Source organism: Montipora capricornis, chromosome 1 (genome assembly GCF_036669925.1).
Source record: "Montipora capricornis isolate CH-2021 chromosome 1, ASM3666992v2, whole genome shotgun sequence".
NCBI lineage: Eukaryota > Metazoa > Cnidaria > Anthozoa > Scleractinia > Acroporidae > Montipora > Montipora capricornis.
In genome coordinates, this window is record NC_090883.1 from 3,486,173 (window position 1) to 3,501,172 (window position 15,000).

At 37.8% G+C, this 15,000-nt stretch overlaps 1 protein-coding gene across 3 annotated transcripts in view; it reads right to left on the minus strand.

Annotated features, from left to right (window-relative positions):
- The window catches only part of LOC138040072 (QRFP-like peptide receptor), a 42,855-nt gene that overhangs the window by 20,163 nt on the left and 7,692 nt on the right, over positions 1-15,000 (minus strand). Inside the window, exon 1 of one of the 3 annotated variants that reach the window (XM_068886100.1) lies at positions 1,171-1,469. The exons of the other annotated variants lie outside the window; for them this stretch is intronic. The gene's annotated coding sequence lies outside the window, so the exon portion shown is untranslated. Of the gene's footprint in view, positions 1-1,170; positions 1,470-15,000 lie in introns of those variants that run through there. 3 annotated transcript variants of the gene reach the window in all.

The window sequence follows — 15,000 nt, forward strand, 5'->3', positions numbered from 1 at the left end:
CAACAACAAACAACTTTGTTAGCGTTCAAAGCAAAAGACGATATTGAAATTTAAATCTTAAGAATCAAAGGGGATTTCCGCGAGATATCTAAAACGCCCACGAATTTGTTAGCCGCAAAACCAAGAAAGTTAGAGATGTCACGAGTTTCACGAGTTTTTCTTCAATTTTTATTTTGATTTCCTGTTTAACCCAAAAATATTTTAAGATAAATCTCCAAACATGACTTGAGATATATATACCATGACAACTTGATATTGTCGTAGGGCCGATATTGCATGTCTTCCCCAGTGTAAAATTCGCCAACGCATATTAACACGAAAACATAAATGCGTACAATTATTGATTTCGATTACGATCGATGAAGTAAACACCTTTTGGATATCGTAAAGTGATGAATTCACATATCAGTTAAAAAATTGGGGTTAACAGATCAGCGGAGAAGCGAGATTCTGCGCAAATTCGTGCTGGTGAAAAAATAGAATTAAGGCTTCTCTTTGAGAGATTTCGCTTTACGCTCTCTTGATTCTCGATAACAATGACTATATCGTAATGGATGCATTGTTTTTAAATATAGTTTTCTTTTGCAGTTTCTCTATTGTGCAAAGTTGTTTTCCTTAGGATTTCGTGCTGTTTGAAAATCTAATGACATGTCTGCGAAAAAATGGATTTTTGACAAATGTTACAAGCGGGCCACTAAAGGTTTCATTAAGAGTTATTTACGCAATTTGTTGACAAATGGCAATTTTGACAGAAAAGCCACATTACTGTGCAATTCAATTTCTCCAGGAAACTCGTCTGCTGTTAGTTTAATCCAAGTTCATGACCACGTTTCAAATTTTTTCACGTATCGCTCCGTAGAACAGTAATGAAATATGGCAAAAGTACACGACAAAGACGGTTTCCTTCTTTTTCGAAAGAGGTAAACAGTCGTTTGGATTTGTGTCACATTTGCATCAAGATGAATAAAAGTGATTGAAGATGATAGTTAACGAAATAAGAAAATAGTATTCCAAAAGCAAAATCAAAAGTTAAAAATTTTACTTTGCTAGCGCTAAACAAGTCTTTCTTAATTAAATTAATGATTAACAGTTTGCTCGCAAAAATGGTTCCTTTAAACGTCGATTTTCAAATATTCGTGCAATAGTTGACGTGGTAATAAAAAAACGAACCTGTGTGTGCCAATTTCATTCAGCCTTTTAAACGCCACATAACTTGTATCGACCAATTCCTGTTATGGCGAAATCACCGTGTCACGTCCTTGAAATGCTAAGTTCACCTTCGAGTGGTCTGTGTCAGTCCCAAAAGTTCAATATAATGACTGCACGACATAAGCATCTGGGATTAGTGATTCTCGAAACGCTCACTTTGGCATATTTGCTCATGCTGTGACGTTGGCGGCTTCCTTGCCACGCCCAAGAACGAAAGTAGAAAGACATCTCGGTCGAATGACACATTCTACAGCTTTGCACTTGTACACTTGTTGACATTACCAACCCTAAAGCTGACGAAAGTTATTTGATCTGCCATTTTCTTAAAACTGGTTGGCTGCGGGTCGTTTTGTTTTTTCAATCAGCACCACAACTAATTGGTGAAAAAATATCTTTGGTGGGAATATAGTTTTGTTTCGATTTTGTCACGATCCCATCATGCCCTATATCATTTCATCAGTGATCCACCCGCGAACCCGGGCCTAAAGGGAAGGAACGTTCTAATAATAATTAGAATAATAAAGATGATGATGAAGATAATACGGTAATTATAATAATCAAAATAATTTATGCTCTATTTGGGGGTTAAAACCTCCAACGCCGACGTCGATCGACACCAAGGTGTCTGTAAGATACAATTGGTTAAATTGTCCCGAGATAAGTCCGAGGATGACTTTTCTCTTCCGTATATAACGTGCACTTCAAATATACATTCGCAATAGCTTGCATGCGCGGTTGGAACTCAAATGTGCCTTTATTCCCTGTTCCCTGCAAATCTACAATAAAGTTCGCGCACTACAAAAATCATCGACTTTAAGGTAATTACATCTGGCTGTGGTGCTGTGCTGTGCTGTGCTGCTGGATGGGCGCCTTGTATACATGCTTTGCTTCCGCGCTATGAAAGCTGATTAGCCACGCACAAGGCCAGTTTGTTTGTTGCGAATTGCGCGCAGAAACCAAAATTTCAAGCTCTATGGAAGACGTTGGCACGCAACGGTGAACTTTCGACAACATTCCACAAAATTCAGTTCTTGGATCAATGTTTGGTATGTTTTAACGAGGCGGTGCAGATCAGTGGTAAGGGAGAGACTCGCACTGACCACTCCTTGGATTTTGTTTCTGGTAGTCCCTGGTTCAACTTCTCGGCTGCGCTTGTTTTTCTTAATTAAATTAATGATCAACAGTTTGCTCGCAAAAATGGTTCCTTTAAACAACCTGTGTGTGCCAATTTCATTCAGCCTTTTAAACGCCACATAACTTGTATCGACCAATTCCTGTTACGGCGAAATCACCGTATCACGTCCTTGAAATGCTAAGTTCACCTTCGAGTGGTCTGTGTCAGTCCCAAAGTTCAATATAATGACTGCACGACTGCATGTACGACTTGCAAATAGCCGACTGGTTTGCTTCCGGCCAGTTGGGACATTTGTTGTTGTTGTGTTCTGTCGTTTCGTTGAGTTTTTTTTTTATTGGCCCTAAAAAGCCCCTATGGGGAGTTTTCAATTAAGTATGTATTGTATTGTATTTATGTATTAAGTTAAATAAGTGTGACGATGACGTTTTCGTCGCTGTCGAAACTCTCGTCACTAATATTCTAAAGCAACATCATTCTATAATTTATCTTGATAAGTTAGAATTTCTTAATACAAATACAAATTTTACTCGAGGATACTTTTATAACTGTCATGCATAAAGTTTTGTAACCTTCAAAGGACAAAACAACTTTCAAGTCTCTACCACCACGTCATCACTGTCGCACGTCATGTCCTTGGTTTAATGACGCAAAATTAGTCTATAAGGAATAATCCCAAACAACAAGAATTCCTATTTCCTGAAGATGTACACAGCCTTTTTCCATATTAAGCTCTGATGAAACATTTTCTCTACTTCCTTAATTCTTGACACTTACTTAACGAAGATAAGTGCATGGTCTCCGTTTTCCTGACTCAAGTGGTTTTACGTCATTAAAACAATGTGGCATTCTAAAGCCCACCTAAGAGAAGTTTGAGATTCAAATTTTTCTAAAGGACGAGATTGGTTTGTTTAGATTCAAAAACTCCTTCACAAATCCAACATGATATGATTTCTCGAAAACAATCGTCGTTCACAACCAAAAAGCAACAACAAAGAACTGTCATGTTTATATTTAACGAAGGACAGAAGATTAAGACATTTCTAAACTGAAAAGCAAGGCATTCGTTTGACTGCGTTCCAAAGAAAAACTAAAAATTTTATCCATGAACTACAAAACGTATAAAAAGTATGCATAGGAAATCGTATGAACGAGAGTGCATTTCGTGATTTGTGGGCACGATTGATGTTTTCAAAGTTCTCAAAATTGCACTAGCCATAGACGAGTGCAATTTGAGAACTTGAAAAACATCACGAGTGACCATAAATCACAAAATGCACTTTCAAGTTCATACGACTTTTTAGTTATTATATACTCAAAAAAAAACTCAATCTCTTTGTTTCCATAGAAACTTCCATATTGCACACTATAACCTATTCATGCATTCGTCATTGACCAATCAGAAACGCGATATTTTGTTGAGTATGTAATAATACCAAATACTGAGAGGACTGACAATTGGCGAGCATCGCGTTAACGGCAAAAGGCAAACACATCAGGCTGAAATTTGCAACTTACAGCTGAAGAATTAGAAAAACTACCTTGATTTTAGTGATTTCTCTTCCCTGTTAGCTACAGATATCACTGAGGCGACTTCTCAAGGGGAGAGAGAAAAGTAAGAATAAGAGAATTGTCTTTCTTTTATAACAACAACCAGTCTTCCATTTCAACGTAAACACGATGCTAAATCTCTCTCTGATTATGTACAAAGCTGCCTCGAAGCTCTGGCACTAAAGGGAACCTCCACTATGACTAATGAATATTTTAAAGCCAACAAAATAATGTTTGCAGCGAAAAGGGTTCGTCAATTTTCTTTAAAAAATATTTAAATCGAAGTAGAAAAAGAATTTTAGAATCGCCTATTTTTACTTTCAAATTTCCCGGGAGCGGCCATCTTGAATAATTGTGACGTGTTACGGTTCGCCCTTATTGTCAAGTGACACTTATTCAATGATGGCGACGCACGGGATATTTGAAAACCAAAACAAGCGTTTTTGAAATTCATTTAATTAGGATACAAATGCTTTCAATGGAAAAAGTCCAAGCAATTTTAATTGTATACATTATGTTCTGTGCTTTAAAGTTATTATCTTATTTTAGTGGAGGCAGGTAACGAGTCTTTTTCGACTTTTCTCTCTAACCAAACAACACTCGCCGGGCAGATTCTCAAAATTAAAGTTGCGAAATGTGCGTGAATTTTTCAGTTACGCTGAGTGTAGGAAGAATTGACTAACAACCTAATTTGTTAGCAGCAAGATTATCAGAAACTTTCAGACACTTGACTTTTAGGGAAAAATAAAAACATTTCAGTCATTGATGAATCCTAAATACATTTCGTAGAAACTGCTAAAAATTGTTAAATGGTAGCCTTTTAAAAATCATATCATCTTTCCTAAATCGTGGGAGCTCTTACAATCTTGCAAGTTTCAAGTTTCTGCAATTAATATTCCCCAGTCGCCGAGCCAAATTTAAAATTTGCCACTTAGCACATCTCAAGTAACATAAATTGAAATTAGCGTTGAAGCTGAAGCTAGGTCAATATAATCGTGTTCATCCACTTTGAAAACGGGCAATCGAAAAGGTTTTTAGAGTAATTTTTCAACGCAAAAAATACCTACAATTATTTTGCTCTAATGGCAAGGAAACTAAAGGCGTCACTACTTTTGATTAAAATGGCATATTTTGTAAGCGAGTGGACCAATCATCAGGAGCTGAAAATGGCTTTTTTTAATGTCTGATTTGATGTATATAAAATTAGTCACACAAAAGTGATTTTACTCAATTTTGTTCGGTTTTGTTTGTTTTCGCCAAATGGATATGCAAGTTCTTACATTGACTTTGGTAATACAAAACACTGATGCACAAATTTAAGAATTTTACAAATAACCTGACATCTGTCACTGCTAAGTTTATTCTGAAAAAAGTGCTGGTCAAGTTTCATGGAAGCTTCTGACTGGGCGAACTTGCCAGGCTCACGCGCTTACTGCGACAGACCCAGTAACAAATACTTGACAGTGCACAGAAAAATCGATCGTTTGTCAGTGGATTCCCATGTAGTTTTCCAAAAACGATAATCTCAGAAAAACTGACCTTGATTTTCGAGACTGAGTATATTGAGTGTACTACTCTGCGTGTGTTAAGATTTAGTACTTAACCGGAATTTGAGGAAGTTCATTTGAAACTTGGCACCACGATTCTTTCTTATACTCAGCTGAGAAGACTGAAGATCATGGTTTCTGACAAAAATATGACAAAATAATATTTAAGACGGAATTCACCAGAAGTTCGAGTAACAAGTGGACAAAAACCTAGTACGAAGATTATCAACATCGTATTGCAAACTTCTGTACGACTGTTTTAAATATCTTCTCAAAAAAACAAAATCATTTCTAGCAACACCAAACGTCAAAAACAACTGCTGAACTTCGTAAGAAACACTTGAAAGTACTGGTGAAATGAAACTAATGATGAAATTTTACCTGTGTTTGCACAATTTCTCTGAACGTTGAAATTTAATTTTTCTCGTTCCCATGGGAAATTGTTTTCAGTGTTATTTCAGGCAACTATTTATATCTTTAGCTTTCAGGAAATGTAAAAAAGACTGTAAAACTGAAATTGCTCGCTTTTCTATCGGATTTCGTCTTAAATAAATGTATATATTTGAATTGGGGTTTATATATAGATGAAAGGAAGATGATTCTAACACTTATCATTTGTCTTTGATAGACACATGAAAGATTTAGGTGCCTCCAATGGGATTCGAACTCACGATCTCCGCGATGCCGGTGCGATGCCCTACCAACTCAGCTATGAAGCGCACTCAGTGGGAACCCAGTCGGATGTGTTGAGTTCACTTGTTCTCGTGAAAGGAAGGACTCGACGAATGAAATGAATGTATATATGTTGTCGGTCAAATCCGGTCTCGGGGTGGAATCCGTTTTACCTAGGTTAAATTGGTGATCCTCACTTTACCTAGGTTTTTACCTAAGCTGCTATCCGATAGCTAGATTGGCAACCCCCCCCCCCAAAAGAACTGAAAACATCAGAGCCCAGTTGTTCGAAAGCCGATTAACTTAATCCAGGATTAACGTAAGGTTTGATTTCATTTTTTCGACTTTTAGGTGAAAGTTTCTTTTGCTTATTTTTGTTTTCCGAGATTGACATCCTCTAATGTACAATTTTGCCAAATATCAGCGCTGAAAAACATTTGAGAATAGAGAAATGAAGTCCTTCGTAAATTGTTAATCAGGGATTAGTGTTGAACGGCTTTTGAACAACCAGGCCCTGTACCTTAAACTCCCTCAAGCTCCGTCTTACGCATCTCAACACATCTTCTACCTGTTTTGTTTCATCTTATCGGGGTCTATATTCATACACTTATCTATTCAGTCTCAACATTACAACATAGTAAGGGAACAAAGAACTTACCGGTACTCGATCTATTATCCTGCGTCTTCAACCACTACACTACAACGGCGAACATGCTCAACTCCAAACAGTTCTTTTCATGATTCACTTTCGTACAATAAGTCAATTGGTATCCCTGTATAATAACGGGAAAACTAATCCTAACCTGACCCTGATTTTTCTCTAGGCTTAACTTAGGTTAAAAGATACCCGCCTTCTCTTCATCGGAGTGCGTATTCAACCTTGGTAAAATGAGGACCAAATGAGGATTTTACCCGCAACATATATTTATTCGTGACAAAAATGTAATTATTTGAAAATCAACAATTCGTGGAATATTCTAAATGATACATCATGACTTGGACAATGGAAAAGCAAAATATCCGCGATAAAAATATTCGTATTGTTAAACGCTACTTAAGTAGCAACGAAGAGAAACCCGGAAAAATAATTCGGGCTTCCATGCACGGAATTCGAACTAATACATCTGCTCTTAAGCCTGAATTTCAATCAGCTTTTGTTTTGTTTTTGCTGAAAGTCGCTATCCTTGACCAACCGCTGGGAAGAAATTGCAAAGCTATGGATATCAGGAAACACAAGGAATATCTAATAGCACTGACAGTTTCGCAAATGAAGATGATCACGAATCATGACAAACATCATCTGGCCCGTGTTACTGACAGGTAGACCACTTTAAAAATTCCGGTGACATACAGTGGGTTAGCTGGACTTAAGCCTTCTAGAAGTTAGAACTACCATAAAGATGAAAATGAAAGAAAGACAACAGATCAGTGTGATGTAGTGAGATACATGCATTTCACAAAACAATTAACAGCTTCAAGTTCTTAATCACACTTATAACATCACCATGGTGTAAATTCAGAGTTATAAGCCCACGTAATTTTTTATGCTCAAAATCCTCCGTTGCGCGCTTTTGCCGCTGGAAATTTTCCTCTAAAGTTGGATCGTTAGAGTAAAGTTTATTTCAGGAAAGTTGTAATCCAGTCTCTAGCAAAAGGGTAATTCTGGGTCGGGATGGTTTCATTAATATGAATACATAAGATACGAACAGCGGTTTTCGAAGTTTTAATCTAGTTCAGAGTGAATCTAGGAGGTAATATAGTTGATAAGTATTATCCAATACCGATTCATTTGTACGCTACGTACCAAATTTGAGTCATGAACTAAAAACATCACGTTGAAACTCGAGCTACGTCCAGATACCTGTTAAACAGTGGATAGCGTTAAATGCGTGCGCTGATTGGCTACTCACACTTTCGCGCTTGTTACATATGGGACTGGTTATAGTAGCGCCTCGTTGGCTATTTACCATCTCATATCCAACGCGCGCTCATGGAATAATTGTTAATTAGTGTATACCACACAGGTGAATAGCGCTCTCTGCGCGCGCTGATCGGCTAACTCGGAGGTGATTATCCAAGCACTATTCACCTTCGAGCAATTCGCGCGGCATTTGCGCCCGAAAATGTTTTTTGTTATCTCACTGTTTTAGTACATACTAAAACAACTATTCACCTCAGTGTTGGTGGCTAGTGGCAGATATTTACCACAAACCACCTCCACTTCGGTGAATAGTTGCTACTTATCCGAACTAACCCATCTCAACAAAGGGCAATTGTTTTAATTAAGCAAAGAACGCTAATGGAAAACTTCTCTTTACGTTCTTTTCAATCCAATAAATACCTAACACAACTTTGCACTAAAAGAAAGGCCACTTTTGATTCGCACTTTTCTTTTCAAGTGAATTGATCTGAAACTGAAAATGGCTATTTGATGTCTGATTTGAGAGAATGTGATTAAATTCATCAATTAAACAAGAATGATCTTTCCCAATCCATTCGTATAGTTTCGTCTGTGTTTGCTAATTTTAATTAGCAAACCAATGTAAATTCACGTCCTAACCAACCGTGGTGTGCGAAATGACAAGCAGTTTCTATCAGTAGGACCACTGTAAAGCTTCTGGCATCCCACCGTGGCTTAGCGAAGCCTTGAAACGTATGAGCGCTAGAACGACTAGACTAGACACTTAAATATGGTTCTTTTCCTTTTTTTCTAATGTCCAAGTTTGACTTACCTCTCAAATAAAAATAAAGACGACAGGCGATGCGGTGAGAGATATTACACAAAAAAATTAACAGCTTCTTAAGTGGTTATTCATCGTCGTGGGGTAAATGCTAAGTAAATGTTAGCCTACGAGCAAGCAATCCGCAAGCGATCGACCCACCGCTTGCGCCCGAGAGTCTTGTGCGAGACCCCAACGGAGAGCTTGCTCGCAGGCTAAGTAAATGTTGGGGTCGAAATTCTTCCTTTGCGCGCTTTTTTGGTGGAAAACCTTTGAATCGTTAGAATAAATTATTTCATGTAAGGAAACTCGTAATATTCGACTTCCAGCGAAGCGCAATGCTGTCTGTAGTTGTCCTCTTTACATATTGTTCTTTTACCTCGACTGCTTTCTTTATAGTTAATTCTCCTTTTTTCCTAAATCCTTCTACCTTCTAAATATTTGTAAGCACGAAGAGTAATGTTTACATGTTGTTGTTGTTGTTGTATGTTATAATCATTTATTCCTTAAAAGAAAAGTCCAAATAATTCTGTGTACAGTCTGGCTTGCCGCGATTAGCTTTTCGCTATTTGCAAGCCAGCCTAGTAATAACTTGAACTGTTTGCCGTAAATAAATAAAACTTGAAAACTTGAAAACATGAATGCATAAGATACGGGAATCTATTTCAGATCGAATCTACAGGACTAGGAGCTAATGTACCCAGTTTTATTACAGTGGGTAATAAGAATTCTCCAACACTGATTCATTTTCATTTTGATCTTTCTATTAAAATAACCATATTTTTTGAGGTGCGTTTTGGAGTAGTCATTGCACATTTCCAAGTCTTAAATCTACCCTGAAAAAAAAGATTCAGCGAAGATCACAAAGCCGCTGAGGTAAACTACTCAAGTATTAAGATACTGCTCTTAAAAAAATTACAATCAATGACATGTTAGAGAGATGAATAACCAACTTAATCCTACCTAATCAGCACTTGCACTAGGTTATCCTTATGAGCTGGGTCTATTCTACTAAGCTGATCAAAATCTTTCTTTACCAGTGGTGCCATAAATTGAAGTCAGGCGTACTTTTTACTATGGAAACATCAAGTAAAGACGTAGCACCTGCACGGTTTTTCAGGATTTCCTGACAGCAAATTGAAGTGATGACCTTGCGGGAAGACATTCAAAATATTAAATATTCAGTTCCATTTATACTTCAATCAGGATATTGATCACGTATTTTGTGCACTTGCAGCTAAAAAAAAATCTGTGTTCGTAAAGCGCAACTTAACAAGCTAAAATAAATGCAATTTGCAACGCACACTAAACTGAACTTCGCTAATTTTCTTGATCTACCTTAATATATATGAAAGTTCTGTTGGTGATACATTTCATTTTCTGTGAACAAAGCTTTTGTCTGAAGGCAACTGATGTCAATGTTTAGTACAAAGGCCCAAAGTCCAAAAACACTAAGCACTCAGGGACGTAATCTGACAGTTTTATACGACATATTCACTGTCCCATATGGGGAAAGTACCGTTATAAAGGAAACCACTGACCTGTGAAAAATAAAGAGTTTTTTATTGCGGAATTGCAGTATTCAGCTCTGGGCACCGATCATTTAAAACAGTTAGGTTCACCTAAGAGCTGTTGCGTTAGATATCGCAAATGTATTCTTTCGGTAAAAAGTTAATATTTTTGAATTTTTAGGAAAGTGGTCTCATCTCGTGAGCCACTCTATATCAATAGTACTGATTCCTTTACTCTTCCTGAACTATTTCTTCGTCCTATTCGTATAAGGCAGTAAAAAATATTTCACTCAGCAATTTGATCTACAAAGGGTAGGTTCTTTTGAGCTCTCCGAACGGCTGTTGGTTTGCTGAGAGTGCTTAGTAATGAAAAAGCTGACATCCTGTATAAAAATCAAACCGGATACTGATTTGAAATCGAAGGTAGAACGTTTGTGAGTTTTAAGTACAGTAAAAGAAAATTTTAAAAAGCTGATGGTTATGTCGTTTACATTCTTTAGTTTTGACGATATAAGAATGTCTTCAGTTGCCAAAGTGTTTCTAACTTTGATGCAGCTCATGTAAATCAATAAACGGACGTGACCTGGAAAAGTACTGCGTTGCTGCGATGTGACATCGGCTTCAGACAAGTTTGTTTATTCTATCTTTAGATAAAATTAACTTTCATTTATGCTACCACTATTCATTTCACAAAAGAATGAGAAAAGTAAAGATGTTTTTCATTGACTCTAATCCTGGGTATGTTTTGGTTTTGACGCTTAAGTTTTTTTTATTTAATTAAACTTCGAAACTCATCTCCGCTCTCCCCGTCCTCTGAAAATCTGTTATACGTGACTAATTGAAATTTAAAGTTAAGGTGTACGTGTTGCCGGTGAAATCCGTTATCAGGTTACCTTGGTTAAATTAGTGATCCTTATTTTACCTAGGTTGAATACGCACTCATGCAGATGAATTGAAGAATTTTTTGGGAGCCTAATTAAGCCTAGAGGAAAATTAGCGTAAAGTTAGGATTAGTTTTGGTTATTATACAAAAGTAAATAATGAAAAGAACCGTGATGGGTTGAGCATGCTCAGTCGATCGTCGTTTTAGCGTAGCGGTGAAGACACAGGACTCTATACATCAGGGACCCGTTTCTCGAAAGTTCGAAACGTTTTGAGGCATTTTCGGGTGTCAAAATTCCTTTTGTATCTCAAGAACGGAGAGGATTTAAGTCGTCAAACTTCACAGACATGTTTCTTTTAGTTAGCTTGAAAACGTGTTAAAAGATCGGCTTTCCAAAACAAGCGGTTGGAAGTTTCACAAATGGCTTTTCGGGCCCAGAAAGTTTTCGGGACTTTCGAGGAACGCGCCTCAGGGCCCTGTTGTTCGAAGGGTGGACAGCGTTACCCACTGAATAAGTCACTATTCACTGGATAACTCAATTGGCTTCGCTGGTGCTTATCCGCTGGATAGGATAGCGTTATCCACCTTTTGAACAACCGAGGCCAGGAGGGTCCAAGTTCGAGTACCGGTAAAGGTCACGTCACACGAGGCAATTTTTCTTGCAACTCGCATCGCAACAAACGTTGCGTTGCAAGTTGCGAGAAAAAAATTCACGTGTAACACCCCATTTTGCACCTGCTATTGTTGCGTTGCGAGTTGCGAGAAAAGTAGAACGACCCTCTACTTTTCGCAACGTTGCGAGACAAGTTGCTTGCGTGTGACATCTCTTCAGCAACTCGCAACGCAATTTTGTCAGAATGGGCCAATCAGAGCTCATCTTTCGGTGACATAGCGCGTCCGCCATCTTGTTTGTTATTGTACGCGTTGCAAGTTGCGAAAGAAGTTGCCAACGTGTAACATACCCTCTGCAACTTGAAAGGTTTTTTATTCGTCATCGTTGCGTTGCGAGTTGCAAGAAAAATTGCCTCGTGTAACATGGCCTTAAGTGGATAGTGCAGTTCTTTGTTCCCTTACTATCTTGTAACGTCGAGACTGAATGGATAAGAAACCGATAAGTCGAAAAATTAAGAAGTTGTGTTGACATGCGTAAGGCAGAGCTTGAGGGAAGGTATAGGTGTTTTCAGTCCTTTTCGGGGGTTGATACCTGCTTTAAACTAGGTAGAGTGCATTGCTCAACACAGGTAAAATGAGGATCTCTAATGTAACCTAGGTAAAAACAGATTCCATCTGAGTCCGGATTTGATCGACAACATACGCACACATTTTCATAATTGATTCATACACTGGAAGTATGATTCCATTTAGCTTCGACAAAGAAGCTTGCAGCATTGTTTTGTGTATTAATAATTCATAAACAAACCTTGGATAGTACAGTTGTGAGTTTCTGAGAGTGATTTAGTTCAATGCAGAAAATACCTACGAGCACTTCGAACTAGAAGAAAGCAAAATAAAGCAGGGAACATTATTGTAATCACACTTTTTTTTTTCAAGCGAATGGACTTCACAATCGGAAACTGAAAATGGCTTTTTGATGTCTAATTTGAGAAACAATTCATTACTCAAACAAAAAATGATCTTTCCCAATTCATTCGTCATTCATCCAGTTTGGCTTGTGTGCGCTATTTAAAAGGATATTCAGTCTTTACATTGATTTTAAATTAAAAAAAAAAAACGATGATGTGTAAAATTAACGAAAATCTCTGACTATTTTGAATAGTACGACATCTGCCGGTTATCGCTTATTGTATGCTGAACAGATCCTGGTCAAGTTTATAGCTGCTTCTTATTGAGCACAATTATCAGAGTCACTCTGAAAGACCGACCAATTAATATATACTTGACAGTGCACAGAAACAATCGATAATTTTTTGGATTCCCTTGTATTCATCTACAACAGATAATGTTAGAAAATGGACCTTGATTTTCGAAATGTATGTTTAGGCATACTTCTACTTATTTGCATAGGTTAGGATTGCTTTTCCGGAAATTCATGGAATTTCTTCAAAAATTGGCAAAGTTACTCTCACTGTTAAACGCCACTTAGGCAGTTACGAAGAAAAAAAAGAAAAACCCTGAAGAAAAATCGGGCTTGTACAGGATTCGAACCTATAGACATTATCTAATCATTTAAGCTTGAATTTATCAGTCCTTGTTTGGTTAATTTTTGCTGAAAGTCGCCATCCTTGACAACCCGCTGGCACGGAAAAAAATTACAAAGCTATGGATAACCCTCGACAAAGCTAGGGGAATTTGTCTTTTTGTCGTTAGTCGAGGGTTTTTGTCGAGTATCGAGGGTAAATTGTCGAGGGTCCCTTTGTAACGAAAAAGTTCTCAAGAAGGAGTTCAATTGAGATGAGATAGAGAATTAACTAAGAAAATAATTAACTAGGCGGACTCCAAGGGAATGTAAGGAATATCTAATAGTCTGACGATGATAAATATAACACAAAACAATTAACAGCTCAGGTTCTTAATAGAACTGGTTAAACAACCAACCGTGGGGTAAATCCAGATTAGGTCCACGTTAATTTTAGGATCGAAATCAGTTTTCCTTTGCAAAGGAAAGGAACTTTAGTTAAGTGTCATACAAAAATTTGGTTTTATCAAACGTTTCGAGCGTTTGCCCTTCGTCAGAGCGATTCGCTCTGACGAAGGGCTAACGCTCGAAACGTCAGCTATTAGAATCTCTGTACGGTGGCCAATTTACATTATCAACTCCGTTGATAAAACCAAATTTTTGTATACTACTTCCCCACCGACGCAGCACCACAGTTTCTTTAGAAACTACCCGTTCACTCTTTAGTTAAGTGTCCACTGACTCGTTCTAGCACTGGAGCACTAATTGGCGACACTGTAAACTGAAATCAACAGTTAACGCAAATGAAGTCAAATGTTGGTTTATGAGGAGAAGGGGAGACCGGAGTACCCGGCGAAAAACCTCTCGGTGCAGAGTAGAGAACCAACAAACTCAATCCATATATGACACCGAGTCTGGGAATCGAACCCGGGCCACATCGGGTGAGAGGCGAGTGCTCTCACCAGCTTGAATGATTAACAAAGGGTTTCTAACTTTGATAATTACCTAAAGCAACACACTGACTCTCTGTTTGGGTATGTTCGTAATATATTTTAAAATTTTTGGTTCATCTCCTCAAAGCTCTAAGGCTAAAGGTTTCGGCTCATTTAAACGTTGAACTCATCCGTCTCAGTTTTTCGCGCCTCGGCGTTAGCGGTTTGTCAAAGTGTACGCGCACATTTTCTTGTACTCAAGACCCACCCGATTCTAATCTCAGTAACCACCATTGTTCGTTTCGCTATGATTTCCCTTTAGCTCCGACAATGTGGCTTATTTCATTGTTTTAAGAGTTATTCATTTTTCCATCTTATTTTGACGGATAAGGACCTAGTTCTCCTTTTGGATCTGTTGCAATTTTCAGACAGGAAGCGCTCGTTTATATCGCTTATTTTCGTTTCTCAAGAATGAGTACAAATGTTATCTACAAAACTATTCTAGTCTAGTTGCCTTTGATTCAGAGCCGCAAGTTTCGTAACTTAGGATTTTGACCACAAATTTCTTTTGCGGACTTTGAGGTGAATAATTGTTTTAGTATATACCACACAAGTTGAATAACGATAAACTTTGTTCCTCCTAATCTAAGCGAAACGGGAAGCACGTTGTTTTTCTCCGCTTGCTTAGAGGTGAATAGCGCTTCCT